The 13,008-nt window shown below is 44.2% G+C and overlaps 1 long non-coding RNA gene across 6 annotated transcripts; it reads left to right on the forward strand.

Annotated features, from left to right (window-relative positions):
* The first annotated feature begins 246 nt into the window (after positions 1-246).
* On the forward strand, positions 247-10,923 carry LOC123077459 (uncharacterized). Of its 6 annotated transcripts, XR_006436654.1 has the most exons (13): positions 247-650; positions 739-813; positions 927-1,036; positions 1,131-1,165; positions 1,852-2,005; positions 2,615-2,791; positions 3,453-3,746; positions 4,441-4,618; positions 7,683-8,014; positions 8,717-8,870; positions 9,490-9,658; positions 10,375-10,472; positions 10,573-10,923. It is a non-coding gene; the product is annotated as an uncharacterized lncRNA (long non-coding RNA). The 6 variants fall into 6 exon arrangements; XR_006436650.1 differs by having other exon boundaries at positions 927-1,165; positions 10,375-10,477; positions 10,573-10,922; XR_006436649.1 differs by having other exon boundaries at positions 927-1,165; positions 10,573-10,922.
* The last annotated feature ends 2,085 nt before the right edge of the window (positions 10,924-13,008 follow it).

Here is a 13,008-nt window from a genome sequence, read left to right on the forward strand (position 1 = left end):
ATCAAGCCGTGCTTTTGTTGAAAGGTTTCGCGCTCAGGCCGAAGAGCGCGGGACTCCATCGCGGCAAAAACTCTAGTACCCGCGCTTTCGTCCAAATGTTTCGCGCTCAGGCTTCACCACGTCTGAAAAACTGTGGCGCCCACGCGCTTTCGTCCAAGTATTTCGCGCTCGGGCCAAGACTTAATATTTTCAAATGAAAATGAGAAGAGAGATTCTAACCAACCAGCAGCAGCACCCAACCCAAACCAGCCCTCGCACACTCTGTCTTCTTCCTCCTCTCTCCCCCCCACCCAACGACCCGCCGGCAACCTCCTCTCGCCCAGCCACCGCCGGCGCCCCCCGCCCTCTCCTCCCCTCCGTAGTCTCCGCATCCAACCTCCACAGCTTTCCCTCCCCGCGCCCGAAAGCCCACGTCCACGGCAACCAATCTCTGGATCCGCATCGCAGGATGCCGCTGGATCCGGGAGCAGGGCGTCTCACCCTGAAGCCGCCGTTCGGGTCGAGCTCCGCGGCGGCGAATGCCGGTGCTCCTCTGCTTCCTCGACAACCAAGGACGCAGGCCCTGGATCCGTGCTCGCCTTCTTCCTCCACCAGCCTCGGTGCCCAACTCCCTTCACCCGCCGTCGCTGTCGCCATCGTGGACTCCCAAGGTCCCATCCGCCTCTAGTCTTTCCTATTTCGATTTTCCCCGTCGATGTGTGTGTGTGTGACCGATTTGCATTTTTTTATTCCAAGCAGCAGTCGAGGAGCATGAGGACCCGAGCTCGAGCGCGACCACGATGCAACGCACAAGGTCCCTGTTTCCTGCACAAGGTAACACCTCTCTCTCCCTCCGCCCACTCACTTCCTAATCTCCTCCGGTCATAAGCTTTCCGGCAATGGAGCCCGAGGCATCAAGAACCGTCCACTCACTGATGCATTTGCAGTATACAAAACACCTTGCTTGGTTGGGGAGCAGCAACATCAAGGCTGTTGAACAAACAGCAATATCAAGACGTTGAACAAATAGCAACATCAGTTGCTGATAGCGTACTGAGTTACTCACCATGAACCGTCCTCATTCTGTAACTTCTGAATGAATTCAGTCACTCACCTGATGCATTGTTCTACTTCATCTTCTTGATGCCCAGGGTGTTTCAGTACCACCGCTTGTATGACCAACGAGGTACACTCGACGTACCTGTGATATGCATGTGTATTAATATCGAGTCACATGTGAGAGCTGTTGCAAAGAAAGGATGTAGATTTCTTACTGATGTAGTACCATGGTGTCTGCACATATATCTCTCATGTTGAAAATCTGAAGATGGAAAAATAAATCATAAAGTCTCATTACCCAATGTTAAATTGAGTTGCCTAATTTCCAAATAAAAATAGCATGCAGTGCAAACATATGACTGCACATCATCTTTTGGTTCTGTCTGTATGTGCATTTTTAAAGTTTGCCTAAAACTGTGCTAAACGCATGCCCTAAGCTATGCATGCTCTTACCGTAGCTAATCTCAACCCTGTGTGCAAGCTACTGGACCTGATATCGGTTGATTCCAAGTACAAATTCAGTTACTGTATATTTATCTTTGAACCAGAATATTTATTGTGGATCTTGTTACATGGTGTGCCATGCATATGCCTTAGCACTAGTATTTCAGCATGCTTATGCCTGTGCATTTGCTAGTTTATTAGCTAGCACATGTTTTATTGAAGCGGTTTGCATAACTGTGACCAAACTAGATCAATATTATTGATTTGGTAATCTCGAAACCAATCATGTTATTGATTAGTTTGTAGCAATCAATGAACAAAATACATTTGATCCTCTTTTGACATGTGTCGGGTGTTTTCCTGATGTAGGAACAAGCTATGGTGGTGGCTGCCGATTTGCCGCGTCAACAAGGTCTCGTTCCTCCCTGGTTTGCACAAGCTACGTCAGGCAACTGCAGACCCCGTACGACCATGGCCCACACCCCTGAAGCTTCCCCTGTCCGCAACAACTTCTGGATCAAAGGTGTCCATTCATCTCTCTGCTGTCCTAAAGCATGAAAATGTTTCTCCTCTGGACTTCTTTAGATTTATGTTGGTTTGATGATGGTGTTAGTCCAGAGATGGTGATCTAATCATATTCAAGATATCTAAATTGAATGGATGTTATTACAAAACAATCTAATATATGTAGAACAACTGACGGGAAATTTGCATCTTCATTTTGCCACTGCCACTGAATATGTTTCTTAATAATGTGGTTAATCTTTATGCATGGAGAAACAAGATCATTTGTGACTTTTGAGCAAGGTTATAATTGGTAGCTTTGAATGTATTCTGTCTACTTTCGAGAGCAAGTTTTATTACACTTTTTATTCTTTCTTATTCTAAGAGTGGAGGTTCTGGTCATTCAAGTTTGTGTTCTGTGCTTGTTTTGTTCTGGCATGTTAATCTCATGTTTGACCACAACTGAATCTTCAATGCAAAGACTTTGTGTTCCGCTCATATAATCTCATGTTTGACCGTTCAATGCAAAGATAGAATTGATGATCAATCCTATAAGTTCATTACACTAACCAACATGGTATTAATGTCGAGTCAAGAGTTGACCACTTTGCTCATCTTGTTATCTCAGGATTGTTGCTTAATCCCGGGCTGCTCTACCTTGAAGGAAAAGGGGTCCTCCTTGAGATCATATAGATGGCGCAAGGAAAATGGTAATATGGTCATTGTGGTGGGTGAGGGTGCTGGCCAAGATCTCATCGCCTAAAGCATCAATTTTGTGGACCTCACCATCCCTTCCTTGGTTTGAGTGAGTCCTTGGTCTCCCTCTCTCTCTCTCTCTCTAAGATGGTCCGGCCATCGAGCCGGGGGTGATTGTGTTGCTGGCAATCGAGAGGCTGATTTAGTGTTTGGATCTGTGGTGGCCTTCTTTTGTGATTGTGATTGTCTTTCTTGTTGATGAAATTGGTCTCTTGTAATTATATGATGAGCCCTTTTTTTGCTCTGCATGCTGTATGGTTTGGTTATGGTCCATGTTTAGTCTTGTAGGAACCTTATGCTGGGATTTTGACTTGTTAATGGCTATCAAATAAAACAAAAATGCTTACCTATTGGTGTAGTGGTTCTGTGTATTGATAGAACTGGTTGATTCTTGTACACCACTATTGTCTCTGGTGTATTTTATATATGCTTCAGAAAATATAAATCATGTGCTGGCTGATATATTCAGAGAAGAATATGCAGGATTTTGTTTGTCTCAAGAGATGAGTGAATGAAACCGTGGGCTTGACACTAACCAGTAATCTGCTATTGGGTCTAGCAAAGTTGTATTTGTTTCCAATCTGGCACCTGTTTATAGGTTTCATTTAATTGAGAGCAAATTGGCTATGTTTGAACTGAAGCTTGGTTTATCTACATTTTGTAGAAGTTTTTGATTATTTGATAGTTGATAACTCTTCTATTGCGAGCAGCAGAGGAGGATGGATCGAGGACCGTCCGTTGCGGATTCGCCGCCTCACCTATGTCGGTCTCGTGCGTGGCTGGGGTTCTTCGCCGAGCACCAACATCGTCCATGGAGCCGGCGAGCTCACACACCTGCACCTTCAAAAGCACCACGTTAGCTACTTGAACATCAAGTGCTACGACGAGGTTGCTGGGCGCTAGCCGTGGCGTCCGACGCGTGTAATGGTTGAAGGTTTTTTGGGTCAGTGCTCGTGCGACGCCGGCGCCAGTGGTACTGTACGGCCTCGGCTACAGTCGTTCTGGTAATTTCCTAATTTTCTTTATACCAGCTTTCCTTGTTGCGCTTTTCTTTTGATTTTACGTTTGGGCATACATGTTACATATCCAAAATGGGTGGAATTGAAATGTTGGATATTATATCCAAACTGTAAGTTCCAATTTTTTTTGGGAGGGTGTAAGGTTAAATCTTTGATCCTAGTGGAACATATCATTTTTCAAATTGGTAATATGGTTGCTTTGTCCATGATAATGCTATAAACAGTTTGTATGGATTGGTGCTGCTGTTCATCCATCCCTACAAATATTTTGCATCCTCATTTTGCCATTGCCATTGAATATGTTTCTTAATAATGTGGTTTCTCTTTATGCATGGATAAACCCTTTATTGTATCAATTCATTTACAAGATCATTTGTGACTTTTGAGCAAAGATATAATTGATAGCTATGAATGTATTTGGTTTGCTTTTGAAAGCAAGTTTTGTTCAGTAGTTTGCACTTTTTTATTCTTTCTTCTTGTTTTGTTCTGGCATGTTAATCTCATGTTTGACCAAAACTGAATCTTCAATGCAAGGATTATGTGTTCCACTCATATAATCTCATGTTTGATCGTTCAATGCAAAGATAAAATTGATGATCGATTCTATAAGTTCATTACAATAGCCGACCTGATAGTAATGTCGAGTGAAGCACTGACCACTTTGCTCTTGTTATCTCAGGATTGTTGCTTAATCCCAGGGCTGCTCTACCTTGAAGGAAAAGGGGTCCTCCTTGAGATCATATAGATGGCGCAAGGACAATGGTCATATGGTCGTTGTGGTGGCTGAGGATGCTGGCCAAGATCTCATCGCGCAAAGCATGAAGTTTGTGGACCTCACCATCCCTTCCTCTGTTTGGGTGAGTCCTTGGTCTTCTCTCTCTGTCTCTCTCTCTGAGATGGTCCGGCCATCGAGCTGTGGGTGATTCTGGTGCTGGCAATCAAGCCGCTGATTTAGTGTTTGGATTTGTGGTGGCCTTCTTTTGTGATTGTGATTGTGCTCGTCTTTCTTGTTGATCAAATTGGTCTCTTGTAATTCTACGATGGGCCCTTTTAACTCTGCATGCTACAGGGTTTGGTTATGGTCCATGTTTATTCTTGATAGGATCCTTAGGCTGGGATTTTGACTTGTTAATGGCTATCAAATAAAACAAAATGCTTACCTATTGGTGTAGTGCTGTTGTGTATTGATAGAATTAGTTGATTCTTGGTCTTGGTTGATAGGATAGAATAAGAAGAGATATTCTCTACTTGGTCTTTTACAAGTCTTAGTGATGTGCTTTCTGTTGCCGTGGCATACTTGCGAATATGATCCCAGCCTATTGTTGGGGATCGTTGCAGAAATTAAAAAAAATTCTACGCATCACCAAGATCAATCTATGGAGTAACTAGCAACGAGAGAGAGGAGTGCAACTTCATACCTTTGAAGATCGCGGTGCGGAAGCGTTGCAAGAACGCGGATGAGGGAGTCGTACTCGTAGCGATTCAGCTCGCGGTGGATTCCGATCCTAGCGCCGAACAACGGCACCTCCGCGTTCAACACACGTGCAGCCCAGTGACGTCTCCCGCACCTTGATCCAGCAAGGAGGATGGAGAGGTTGAGGAAGAGGGCTCCAACAGCAGCACGACAGCGTGGTGGTGATGGAGTGGCAGTTCTCCGGCAGGGCTTCGCCAAGCTCACGCGGAGGAGGAGAGGTGTTGAGGAGGGGAGGGGCTGCGCCTTGGATGTGGTGCTGCAGCCCTCCCTCCACCCCTCTATTTATAGGGAGAAGGGGGAAGGGGGCTGGCCCCTCTAGATGAGATCTAGAGGGGGGCGGCGGCCAAGGGTGAGGGGGCTTGCCCCCCAAGCAAGGGGACGCCCCCTTTAGGGTCCCCCCAACCCTAGGCGCATGGGCCCTAGGGGGGATGGCGCCCAGCCCACATAGGGGCTGGTTCCCTTCCACCTACAGCCCATAAGGCCCTCCGGGGCAGGTGGACCCTCCTGGTGGACCCCCGGAACCCCTCCGGTGGTCCCGGTACAATACCGGTATACCCCCGAATATTTCCGGTGACCGTATGATGACTTCCCATATATAAATCTTCACCTCCGGACCATTCCGGAACTCCTCGTGATGTCCGGGATCTCATCCGAGACTCCGAACAACATTCGGTAATCACATACAAATCTTCCTTATAACCCTAGCGTCATCGAACCTTAAGTGTGTAGACCCTACGGGTTCGGGAATCATGCAGACATGACCGAGACCGCTCTCTAGCCAATAACCAACAGCAGGATCTGGATACCCATGTTGGCTCCCACATGTTCCACGATGATCTCATCGGATGAACCACGATGTCGAGGATTCAAGCAATCCCGTATACAATTCCCTTTGTCAATCGGTACGTTACTTGCCCGAGATTCGATCGTCGGTATCCCAATACCTCGTTCAATCTCGTTACCGGCAAGTCACTTTACTCGTTCCGTAATGCATGATCCCGTGACTAACTACTTAGTCACATTGAGCTCATTATGATGATGCATTACCGAGTGGGCCCAGAGATACCTCTCCGTCATACGGAGTGACAAATCCCAGTCTCGATCCGTGCCAACCCAACAGACACTTTCGGAGATACCTGTAGTGCACCTTTATAGCCACCCAGTTACGTTGTGACGTTTGGTACACCCAAAGCATTCCTACGGTATCCGGGAGTTGCACGATCTCATGGTCTAAGGAAATGATACTTGACATTAGAAAAGCTTTAGCAAACGAACTACACGATCTAGTGCTATGCTTAGGATTGGGTCTTGTCCATCACATCATTCTCCTAATGATGTGATCCCGTTATCAATGACATCCAATGTCTATGGTCAGGAAACCGTAACCATCTATTGATCAACGAGCTAGTCAACTAGAGGCTCACTAGGGACATGTTATGGTCTATGTGTTCACACATGTATTACAATTTCCGGATAACACAATTATAGCATGAACAATAGACAATTATCATGAACAAGGAAATATAATAATAACCATTTTATTATTGCCTCTAGGGCATATTTCCAACACATATTCCCATGTGTTGTGTTGTGCGCAGTGAAGATGATAATATGATCGTTTGACTGATTCCAACTTGCGAAAGATCATATTTAACAGAGCATTACCAGGTATCACTTCATCATGAAAGAAATGGCTTTTAGTTGCTACTGTCATATTGCTTGCGGATAATACACTATAGTACAATCTCGAGTTCGGTAATCAATGTGAAATGGACTAAAAATGGGCAACCTTTCCATGCAGAGCATATTTGACTATAGGTTTGTTGTTCAATTGAAGTGCATGCTTTGATCATCTGGATTGCATTCTCTTCACATGCCTACTTGGTCCGTTTAACGAAGCTTCCCGGTAGGTACATGTCTTGTTAAGAAGTGATTTAAAATATAAATAGAAGATAGAAAGAGGGGATGCTTGGAGATTATGAGACATTTACTGTTCAAAAGAATGAAAGGGGATTCTCTGTTTCTCTTATTCTATAGAATCTTGAATTTTTGTCAGAGTTAAGGTAACCAATGTCAAATGGGAAAATGGACAACCTTTTCCATTCAGAAAAGCAGAGTCCTTATTGCAGTCATGTAAAATATGAGATGTCCACCACCATTGTCTCTAGTGTATTTTATACTTGCTTGAGAAAATATAAATCATGTGTTGGTTGTTATATTTATAGAGAAGAATATGGAGGACTTTGTTTGTCTCAAGAAATGAGTGAATGAAACTGTGGGCTTGACTCTAACCTGTAATCTGCTATTGGGTCTAGCATAGTTGGATTTGTTTCCAATCTAGCATTTGTTTATGCAAATTGGCTATGCTTGAATTGAAGCTTGGTTTATCTACATTTTATAGAAGTTTTTGATTATTTGATAGTTGATAACTCTTCTATTGCAAGCAGCAGAGGAGGATGGATCCAGGACCGACCGTTGTGGATTCGCCGCCTCACTAATGTCGGTCTTGTGCTTGCGTGGGGTTCTTCTTCACCCAGTACCAACACCGTTGATGGCAGTGAAAACCAGCTGCTACATATGCTGATCATTGGCCGGTTAGCTCACACATTTGCACCTTCGGAAGCACCAGGTTAGCTACTACAACATCAAGTTCTACGACGAGGTTGCTGGGCACTAGCCGTGGCTTCGGACGCGTTACATGGTTGAAGGCTTTTTGGTTCCCATGCCTGTGCGATGCCGACGCCAGTGGTGCTGTACGGCCTCGGCTACAGCCATTCTGGTAAGTTCCTAATTTTCTTCAAACCAGCTTTCCTCGTTGCACTTTTCTTTTGGTTTTACATTTGGTCATACATGTTACATATCCAAAATGGGTGGAATTGGAATGTTGCATATTATATCCAAGCTGTAAGGTTAAATCTTTTTTTATAGGGTGTAAGGTTAATTCTTTGATTGTAGTGGAACACATCGTTTTTCAAATTGGTAATATGGTTGCTTTGTCCATGATATGCTATAAACAGTTTCTATGGATTGGTGATGGTGTTCATCCATCCCTACAAATATTTTAATCTTAATGCTACAGATGGAGATCTTGCCATTTTGCATGTAGCGTGGGAGGAATTTGTTTACAGACGAGTGGACATATGGCTCCCTGGCTCCATGGAGCCCTTTATTTTCAAACATTCAAAAATCAAGTTTCTATGTTCAGTTACTGTATATTTATATTTGACCCAGAATATTTATTGTGGATCTATTACATGTATATGCCTAGTATTTCAGCATGCTTATGACTGTGCATTTGCTAGTTTATTAGCTAGCACATGTCATTTACTGAAGCTGTTTGCATCACCATGACCAGACTTGATCAATATTATTGCTTTGGTAATTTTGAAACTAATCATGTTATTGATAAGTTTGTCACCAATCAATGAATGAAATACATTTGGTCCTCTTTTGACATGTGTGGAGTGTTGTCCTGATGCAGGAACTAGCTATGGCGGTGGCTGCGGATTTGCCACTTCAACAAGGTTTCGTCCCTCCCTGGTTTGCACAAGCTCCGCCAGGCAGCTGCAGATCCCGTACGACCACGGCCCGCACCCCGGAAGCTTCACCCGTCTGCAACAATTTCTGGATCAAAGGTGTTCATTCATCTCTCTACTGTCCTAAAGCATGAAAGCGTTTCTCCTCTAGACTTTTTTAGATTGATGTTAGTCTGATGATAGTGTTAGTCTGGAGATGGTGACCTAACAATATTCATAATATCTGAACCGAATGGATGTTATTACAAAACAATCTTATAGAACAACCGACGAGAAGTTTGAATCTTCATTTTGCCATTACCATTGAATATGTTTCTTAATAAAGTGGGTTCTCTTTATGCATGGAGAAACACTTTATTGTATCAGTCCATTTACAAGATCATTTGTGACTTTTGAGCAAGGACATAATTGGTAGTCTGCTTTTGAGATCAAGTTTTGTGCAGCAGTTTATACTTTTTTAATTCTTTCTTCTTCTATGAGTGGAGGTTCTCGTCATTCAAGTTTGTGTTATGTCCTTGTTTTGTTCTGGCATGTTAATCTCATGTTTGACCACAACTGAATCTTCAATGCAAAGACTTTGTGTTCAACTCATATAATTTCATGTTTGACCGTTCAATGCAAACATATAATTGATGATTGTTCCTACAAGTTCATTACACTAACCAACATGGTAGTAATGTCGAGTTGAGCACTGAGCACTTTGCTCTTGTTATCTCAGGATTGTTGCTTAATCCCGGGCTGCTCTACCTTGAAGGAAAAGGGGTCCTCCTTGAGATCATATAGATGGCGCAAGGACAATGGTCATTGTGGTGGCTGAGGATGCTGGCCAAGATCTTATCGTGTGAAGCATGAATTTTGTGGACCTCACCATCCCTTCCTAGGTTTGGGTGAGTCCTCTCTCTCCCCCTCCCACTCCCTCTCCTCTCTCTCTCTCTCACTCTCTGAGATGGTCCGGTCATCGAGCTGTGGGTGATTGTGGTGCTGGCAATCGAGCCGCTGATTTAGTGTTTGGATCGGTGGTGGCCTCATGTTATTGTGATTGTGATTGTCTTTCTTGTTGATGAAATTGGTCTCTTTTAAATTGTATTTCTATGATGGGATGTTTTAAATTTGAATGCTACTGATGGAGACCTCACCATTTTGCATGTAGCCTGGGCGGAAATTTGTTTGCGATACAGTCTTGATTAGATAGATATAAATAGGATACAATTTTGTTTAAGATAAACGAAGTTCTGTTAACTGGTATATGAAACAATACTATCATTTTATAAGACGTAAAACTAGGAGAGTGGATATATGGATCCCTGGCTCCATGGTGCCCTTTATTTTCAAACAATACTATCATTGTGCGACGTACAGGCGTCTAGTACTTATCTTTGACCATGTGCTTTTTCCCTTTCTGTGCTGAGGATTTCCTCTAAATCTGAGAAGAAGAGATGCTACCCTGATCTTCCTTTATTTTTTATGAAAATTTGAACATTGCCTTGTCATGCTCTGTGTAGTTAACACTTCTTTGATCCATGCATGCTTACTTATGCAATCTAGCCCATGTGTGTGTAGTTGTTTGACTTCTTTTTTCCTCTGTGTTGTGATGCATGTGCAGCTGCTGATCGGGAACCAGCCATTGGTGTACCTCAATAAGGTCACAGGAGTCGCCGCCAAGCCTGAGTCCATGGAGCCCTGCTCCGGCTTCAAGGAGAGGTGAGGTAGCTGTTCCTTTCTTCTGGGATCCCCATGATTTATTTATTTATTGTTTTTCGATCTGATCTCAAGATTTGTTATGTGTGTTGTCCTTGTGCAGGAGAAGGGGTTCATCGAGCCAGACAAGGTGCGCGGTGGTAGGCTCGGTCTCCAGCCTCAGCGTCTTCTGTTGGCCCCTTTGCCATGTGGCACCAACGGTGCTGTTCAGAGTCGGCTACAAAACTGGCATGGTGAGCTCCTCTCTTTCCTCTGCTCCTCGCCTCTTGTTGCTCTGAGCTTGTGCCCATCGAGCCATAGCTACGCCATGCTAGGATTTGGCCTCTAATGGTCACTGTGGATGGATGCTATGGTTCATGTTATGTGCTAGGTGAAGGAAATATGCCCTAGAGGCAATAATAAAGTATTATATATTTCCTTATATCATGATAAATGTTTATTATTCATGCTAGAATTGTATTAACCGGAAACATAATACATGTGTGAATACATAGACAAACAGAGTGTCACTAGTATGCCTCTACTTGACTAGCTCGTTAATTGAAGATGGTTATGTTTCCTAGCCATAGACATGAGTTGGACTAGGAGAGGGGGGCGCAGCCCCCTTTCCCTCTCCCTCTCCCTCTCTTTCCTTCCCCCCTTCTTTCCTAGTAGGACTAGGAAAGGGGAGTCCTACTCCTACTAGGAGGAGGACTCCCCCTCTCTCCTTGGCGCGCCTAGGGCAGCCGGCCTCCCCCTTGCTCCTTTATATACGGGGGCAAGGGGGCACCTAAGAACACACTTGATATACGATATTTTAGCCGTGTGCGGTGCCCCCCTCCACCAGATTACACCTCGATAATACCGTCGCGGAGCTTAGGCGAAGCCCTGCGTCGGTGGAACATCATCATCGTCACCACGCCGTCGTGCTGACGAAACTCTCCCTCGACACTCAGCTGGATCGGAGTTCGAGGGACATCATCGAGCTGAACGTGTGTAGAACTTCGGAGGTGCCGTGCGTTCGGTACTTGATCGGTCGGATCGTGGAGACGTACGACTACATCAACCGCGTTGTGATAACGCTTCCGCTGTCGGTCTACGAGGGTACGTGGACAACACTCTCCCCTCTCATTGCTATGCATCACCATGATCTTGCGTGTGCGTAGGAAATTTTTTGAAATTACTACGTTCCCCAACAGTGGCATCCGAGCCTGGTTTTATGCGTTGATGCTATGCACGAGTAGAACACAAGTGAGTTATGGGCGATATAAGTCATACTGCTTACCAGCATGTCATACTTTGGTTCAGCGGTATTGTGAGATGAAGCGGCCCGGACCGACATTATGCGTACGCTTACGCGAGACTGGTTTCACCGTTCGGAGCACTCGTTGCTTAAAGGTGACTGGCGGGTGTCTGTCTCTCTCACTTTAGTTGAACCGAGTGTGACTACGCCCGGTCCTTGCGAAGGTTAAAACAGCACCAACTTGACAAACTATCGTTGTGGTTTTGATGCGTAGGTAAGAACGGTTCTTGCTAAGCCCGTAGCAGCCACGTAAAACTTGCAACAACAAAGTAGAGGACGTCTAACTTGTTTTTGCAGGGCATGTTGTGATGTGATATGGTCAAGACATGATGTGATATAATGTGTTGTATGAGATGATCATGTTTTGTAACCGAGTTATCGGCAACTGGCAGGAGCCATATGGTTGTCGCTTTATTGTATGAGATGCAATCGCCATGTAATAGTTTTACTTTATCACTAAGCGGTAGCGATAGTCGTAAAAGCAATAAGTTGGCAAGACGACAACGATACTACGATGGAGATCAAGGTGTCGAGCCGGTGACGATGGTGATCATGATGGTGCTTCGGAGATGAAGATCACGAGCACGGTGCTTCAGAGATGGAGATCACAAGCACAAGATGATGATGGCCATATCATATCACATATATTGATTGCATGTGATGTTAATCCTTTATGCATCTTATTTTGCTTTGATTGACGGTAGCATTATAAGATGATCTCTCACTAAAATTTCAAGATAAAAGTGTTCTCCCTGAGTATGCACCGTTGCGAAAGCTCTTCGTGCTGAGACACCACGTGTTAATCGGGTGTGATAGGCTCTACGTTCAAATACAACGGGTGCAAAATAGTTGCACACGCGGAATACTCAGGTTAAACTTGACGAGCCTACCATATACAGATATGGCCTCGGAACACAGAGACCAAAAGGTCGAGCGTGAATCATATAGTAGATATGATCAACATAGTGATGTTCACCATTAAAACTACTCCATCTCATGTGTTAATCGGACATGGTTTAGTTGCTTTGGATCACGTAATCACTTAGATGATAAGAGAGATGGCTATCTAAGTGGGAGTTCTTAAGTAATATGATTAATTGAACTTAAATTTATCATGAACTTAGTCTTGATAGTATTTTGCAAATTATGTTATAGATCAATAGCTCGCGTTGTTGCTTCCCTGTGTTTATTTTTGATATGTTCCTAGAGAAAAAATTATGTTGAAAGATGTTAGTAGCAAAGATGCGGATTGGATCC

The sequence above is a fragment of the Triticum aestivum genome, chromosome 3D, assembly GCF_018294505.1.
Source record: "Triticum aestivum cultivar Chinese Spring chromosome 3D, IWGSC CS RefSeq v2.1, whole genome shotgun sequence".
Taxonomy (NCBI): Eukaryota; Viridiplantae; Streptophyta; class Magnoliopsida; order Poales; family Poaceae; genus Triticum; species Triticum aestivum.